The sequence below is a fragment of the Rhipicephalus microplus genome, chromosome 6 (assembly GCF_043290135.1).
Source record: "Rhipicephalus microplus isolate Deutch F79 chromosome 6, USDA_Rmic, whole genome shotgun sequence".
NCBI lineage: Eukaryota > Metazoa > Arthropoda > Arachnida > Ixodida > Ixodidae > Rhipicephalus > Rhipicephalus microplus.
In genome coordinates this window covers 184,966,670-184,972,669 of record NC_134705.1, presented here as the reverse complement: position 1 = coordinate 184,972,669, position 6,000 = coordinate 184,966,670, and positions in this window count along the sequence as shown.

The following is a 6,000-nucleotide window of genomic DNA, read 5'->3' as shown; positions in this document are numbered from 1 at the left end:
CAGTGGTTCGTAAAGAGGTGAGCCCCACACACAGTAAATAGCATATGTATTTATGCATGCTTATGGCTTCACAACTCTGAAGAACGCTGAAAAATGAAGCTCCACCTAAAATTGCTCCTTTTTGCTGCATATTGGCAACTAGAGTGGATGTTACATCAAAATCCCCAACGTGAAATTTCGTTACATATCATGCACCATTACCCCTGTACATCGGTCCTTTGGTCTTTTACTTGTACTAGCCTTTCCAGCTTGTGTGTTTTGAATGCATCAAATCTTATTCCTGCTTGAAACAAGGCAATCTAAAGTCTTGTTTTTATGCATCAGACAACGTTAAAACAAATCGCTGTGAACTTGATGTTGTGCCTCTATGGTGCTGTTGGTGCGTTTTTATGGTAGAACATAGTGTTCATTAGTGCTACGTGACACTAAGGCAAACTATTACTATCTTCCACTGCCAGTGCTCTCTGTTTCATCTTGACAACCCTCTTGTTTATTCACCTCCTCAATCCTAGTTTTACAATAACGTGCATATACTCGGATTGCAACCGCTTCGGTAACCCTATGTGTGGCATCTATAGTAAAGAAAAAAACACCGCGAGAAAAACATGGTTTCGTGTTATTGATTAGAACCACGAAGCGTTGAGCTTGTAGGAACGCGTTCGTGATAAACCATGTTGACGTGCAAGCCCGGACACAAGAGATAAAATCAGAGCGACAGAAACCCTCTTCTGTCGTTTTTGCTATCATGTTCATTCATCTAGTGCGTAGTTGTGTTTCGTTGCGTACTTGTCTGCACTCCAAGTGTTCGTTCTTTTTTTTTTCATTTACTTGTACTAACATGATGGAAAGAAAAGGGAACTGTAGGGTGCTTATGCGCTCCGCTGTTAGCATTTTTTTTCGTCAGGTGGGTGTATATCGTGGCTATAATACAAAAGACTGAAGTGTTATGCATAATAGGTTCGTGAGCTACTCTGCTATCTTTTTATTGCCCCCGGAGTAATACCGCCATGAAAACGAATGCAAACAGCGAAGCACTAAGTCACCGCTCTGGTAGCGGTTTTTATTTCATCGCCTCTGTACATTCGTCTATAGTACCCACACTAAAGGGGGCGCCTTTCTTCTGGCTCTTTCGTCTGTAAGACCTAACCCTAAGCTTTTGTTATGCGTCCGCATTCATGCACAACGGAATAAAGAAGAGACACTATAGGATCCACGTGCTATACCTAAATCTAACCTGTCGCTGGGTGGCACCTATTGTTTACCTGCACCACTTCGTTTGTTTTTTATGCACATGCGGTGGTTCCCAGTTTAATCTGGATCGTGCTGAAAAAAAAACTGTAGTCAATTTATACGAATGGTGTGAATGACTGTGGACTACAACGTGACCACCTTTTGTAGGAAGAACAAAGCCTCGCTTCGTTTATTTCGGAGGCTTTATTTCTGCTACACTTAGAGAGTGCATGTTTGTTAGGCGTTTATTTGTTGATGCTTAGCTGCAACTGCACCTTACATTTATACCTATGCATATATGTATGACATATCACGTAGGACCCATAGAAAACACTTTTGCAGGTGCATTATATCGGCGTCATTTTGAAAGAAAACATGCTCAGATGAGTCCAAAAGGTAACGTTGAGATGTTTTGAAAGTAAAACAAAAAAAGAAGGTGCACAGCGCCCCTCCACGAGGAATGAAAAACATTTATATGCTCAGTGAACGTCGGGGTGCGTTAATTTCCTTATGGGAAAACAAAGACATGGACACCCTTTGTTTGAGTAATGAAGGCTCGTGTTCAACAGCTATGGTACCCACTACGCCATGAATCAATATCACATAATCATCTTATTTTTTGTGCAGTTCGAAAGGGTTGACACTTATGCAAGTTATTAGGAATCCATTTCTGAATTTGATAGCGCATAAAACACGGAGAAAAAGACGCAAGAAACGGCGCTTCTTACCTCTGTTTGTGTCATCCCTTTCAACACTTTCGATGCGCACCTAACATGTAGAAATTGTTCTGTTAAGTTATTAAGAGGCTATAGAAAAATGATGTGTAGATACATAGTAGTGTATAGGTGGGGTGAATATCGCCTGCGCGTGGCAGTGTGAAGTTTGAGTGTAAGGAGAGTTGCAACAATGTGACGAGAGACATAATGAGTTGTCTACTCATTTAGTGCTGCAATTAATTCCGCCTAATTACGCCCCAAGTCTCTATAAACTCTAAAAGAGATGCAAATACCTTTGAAAGGAAGGCAGTGCGGCGTTTTGTTCTAATGCGCTTCTCATGACGAGAAAGGTTTATCCGAATACCGTAATTAATTGAGCTCCTTTGCGCACGACCAAGCACAGTGTAGTATGTTCCGACGCTCTTAATGAGCTGCTGTGGCAAAAGCTTCTGGTTTCCAAAACAGAAATCAGACACTGAAGTGCGCTTTTGCTCCCATTTTCTCTGAGGCAGGCTGGGCGCTTGCGCCCAAAGTCTGTAATGTATCACCATCTTGCCGGCTGTATGTTTAAGGCTGCTTTCAATCTCCTAGCTTAGCAAGCGGGACCAATTAAAGCGTGTGAGTCGACAAGTTTACTATTGCTTCCCTTGAGACAAGAGCGAATCCTCTGTAAGACCGCATAGTTCACCCAGCTGAGATAGCTTAGCGATACCAGCAGTGTGATACGACGGGCAAACATCGGCGAGTTTAACTCGTACCACTGCAGGACCTAGACGTCTCTGGATGATGCCAGCCGCGAAGCGCTGGATGTGGTTACCGAGGCGATTCCTTGGTCTGCACGGATAGTATGTCGGCATGCACAGTTGACATCTCGGCAGCAGAGCCCAAATCTGGCGTCAATCAAACCATTTCGAGACATGATTCGGAGCGTTCGCGTTAAGCTTGCTGACGGCTGTACGGGTACATATTAGAAACACCCAGCACTCTATTTTTTAACTTCGTAAGGACTCCCAGGCAATTAAAAGCACATCAAATTCATTTTTTTTTGCTTGGAGGTAAATATGAAGCGCCAGAAAATACGTTTATTTGTGGATTGTTGTTTTAATAGGGAACGCTTGGCTTGCTTGAACGTCAACAGAGTAGCACACAATCAGAGCCGAAGTTTTGTTTCTACAAGCTTTGTTGTTTCGTTCGCCCAAACATTCCTTATCGCTCGCAAGATGTGTTCACTTGGTTATTTGACCATCTACGTCATCCCTGACACACCTTTAAAACATTTGAAAGGAACAATGAATTTCAAAAATAAAAAAAAAAGTGAAATGTGTCACTACTACCGGAGAGATGTTAACGTGTCTCTTCAGAGACACGTTAACGTGTCGCCGGAAGTGGTGACAAATACTCGTTATTCGGCAAGTCCTGACTTTACAAAAAGAGCCGAATGACTCGTTTTTTTCTCTTGCAGAGTACAAATAACAGCTATTACTTGAACACCTTAATTATAGACATGAATTACGTTCGTCCACAGCAAGTTTATTTTATTGAGCGTTGAGCTCTGTCGTTACGGAAAGAATGGTAAGACATCAGTTCCCGTATAGAAATCTTCCTTTTGAACCTCACGTTTTAACAATTTCACGGATCATTACCAAAATCACAAGAATGCTTCCCCAAGGCTGACTCAAGGGCTCTATGCAACGTGTTAACAGCGCAACACTTGAAACACAAGACAGAGAAGGAAAAAAAAGAGAAAAAAAAAGACGGCACCGTCTTTTATTTTTCTCTTTTGCTCCTTGCCTGTCTTGCGTTTCAAGTGTTGCGCTCTTAACAAGTTCACGATGGATCCCAACCAACTGGCCCAACAAACGTATTTACCGCCTTACGGCTCTGTGCAATACGGACGCTAAAAGGAGATATGTGAGTCAGACCATGGAATTACTGGTAAATAATAGCAAAACGAGTGTGGAAAATTACTTGCAGGCACGCTACGTGACGCGTACGAGCGCTCCACAACCACTCTGCTGAGCCAAATCAAACATGCGACACCATGAGCGCATAATTGAACGGGAGGGAAAAGTCGATCGTGGCAGCCGAACTATTGTGCTGCTCTAGATCGAAGTAACACGGCATTCTTTCCAACGCAGCTACAGGGGAACATGCTCGAAGCCTATTTCCTGTAAAGAGCAAACGCTTTCAGCCACCGCCGTCTAACAATGAGATTCACTTTTAATGAGCAGGCCTGCGTGCGAAGAGTCTGCAAGGAGAACCGGAACACGAACAAAGTGCGCTCTGTAAACAAAAGAAGCTTTCGGCGTGGCGGCCGTGCCTGTGCGTTTATTTCTGGGCTGCAGCTCAGCAGACTCGACCACTGACCGATTCGACTGTCATTAACGCAAATAGCGATTCAAAGTGAATTTAAAGATGGTACGGTTTTGTTTTGAATTTGGATATCAATTACAGTTTCCGGTCGGGATATGCGCACGTCACTGCTAAGTGCATTACCATGTTCGTTTAACGATCCGTTTTCGGTTGCTTGGGAAAGGATATTGGTCATGTTTGATCGAACCACCGTTGTCTTTGTGAATGCGTGCTGATCGAGATCAGGATGTAATGAAGGAAAGTTTTACTGTGGTGAAAACAGCCGTATTACAAATGAGGTTGGCAATGTTCGTTTGTTCGCATTCAATTCTACTTCGCGGTTGCGCCGGCTAAGGACAGGGAGAACCGAAAGAGCTGTGTTGTGTCGAGTGGGCCTTTTCTATTGTCCCTGCCCGTGGCCGGCGCTACCACCAAGAAGGGACATTTCAGCGGTGAGCCTGTTTTTTAGCGGGAAGGACGGTATTACAGTGGCCAGGCTAGTTTCTCACGAAGACCGCCCTTGCTATACAACCATGCTGTGTTTTCGGACGTGTTACAACCTCCGACAAACGCGAACATATCTTTCTTCTCTTCGAGATCCCTGGGGTGGAAAGAAGTGTGTGGTTTGTCACATTAGAATGTTGTGCGACTTTACTGTTCCTCAAAACAAGGCGTTAAAATATTAAAAAAGAAAGTGGCAATACTTGCACTAATTCGTGCAAAGAACGAAACAGCGCAGCTGGACGATTGCGAATTCTCTTCTGGCTGCTTCAAGGTTGTTGTCCCTTCAACTAGGTTGTGCTAGTTGTTTCTAGGTTGCCTCTTAGCGCACAAAAGCTTCGAGGTAAACCACAGACTGCCACTGGCACAAGGCCTCGGTGTAAGATACAAACTTCTTACACGGTGCACAAGACGAAGGTACAAGCTCTATAGGGCCAGAAACACGCGCTGAAAGCGAGCATTCGTATACTTTCCATAGATACATGGTCACGTGGTCTTTTGTATAGCCTTTCCATCGCTTCGGAGTCTTGTCGCTGTTTACATTGCCTTTCCCCGTTCCGTGGTATTCTTTCGACATACGTACGGCAGAAGCACTGCGTCTACGTACTTGAGCGATGCTGAAGCGTTCTGCAATGGTGTTTGTCATTGGGTTAATCCCGACGGTTTGTTACAGGGGTCGTGAAACGGTCGCTTTACGACGACAATGCAACCCTATCGGCATCCACATGCGCTTACTATATCATCAGCCCGAGTGGACCTGCATAGACGCTTTGCCTATAAAGGAACGCGGAACTATATATGGCATATCGAGCGCGCGGAAGAGGCGCTCATCGGCGTCTGCCATACGCGATCAGCGTCCCACAAGAACGCTGCTTAATATGGCGTCAGAGTTCAAGGTAGTGCCGATTTCCTATGACAAAGACGCTGATGGGTGTCCCGTTTTCACGCACTCGCAAGTACCGAAGAGTTCCGCGCTCCTCGATAGGCAAAGCATTACTTATGATGACGTCACCTAGTTAGTGCGTGTGGACGCCTATGGCTTCTCATTGTCGCTTTAGAGCGAGCGTTTCACGACCCCTTTAAAGCTTTTTTCAATCACTGGTTGCATCTGTCTAGAAACCCTAATTGGTGCTGGCTGACCGCGTGTTTCGCTGTATATTTTAGTGGACCGGTGGGTAGTAGTTCAATTTGCCCAATTCCT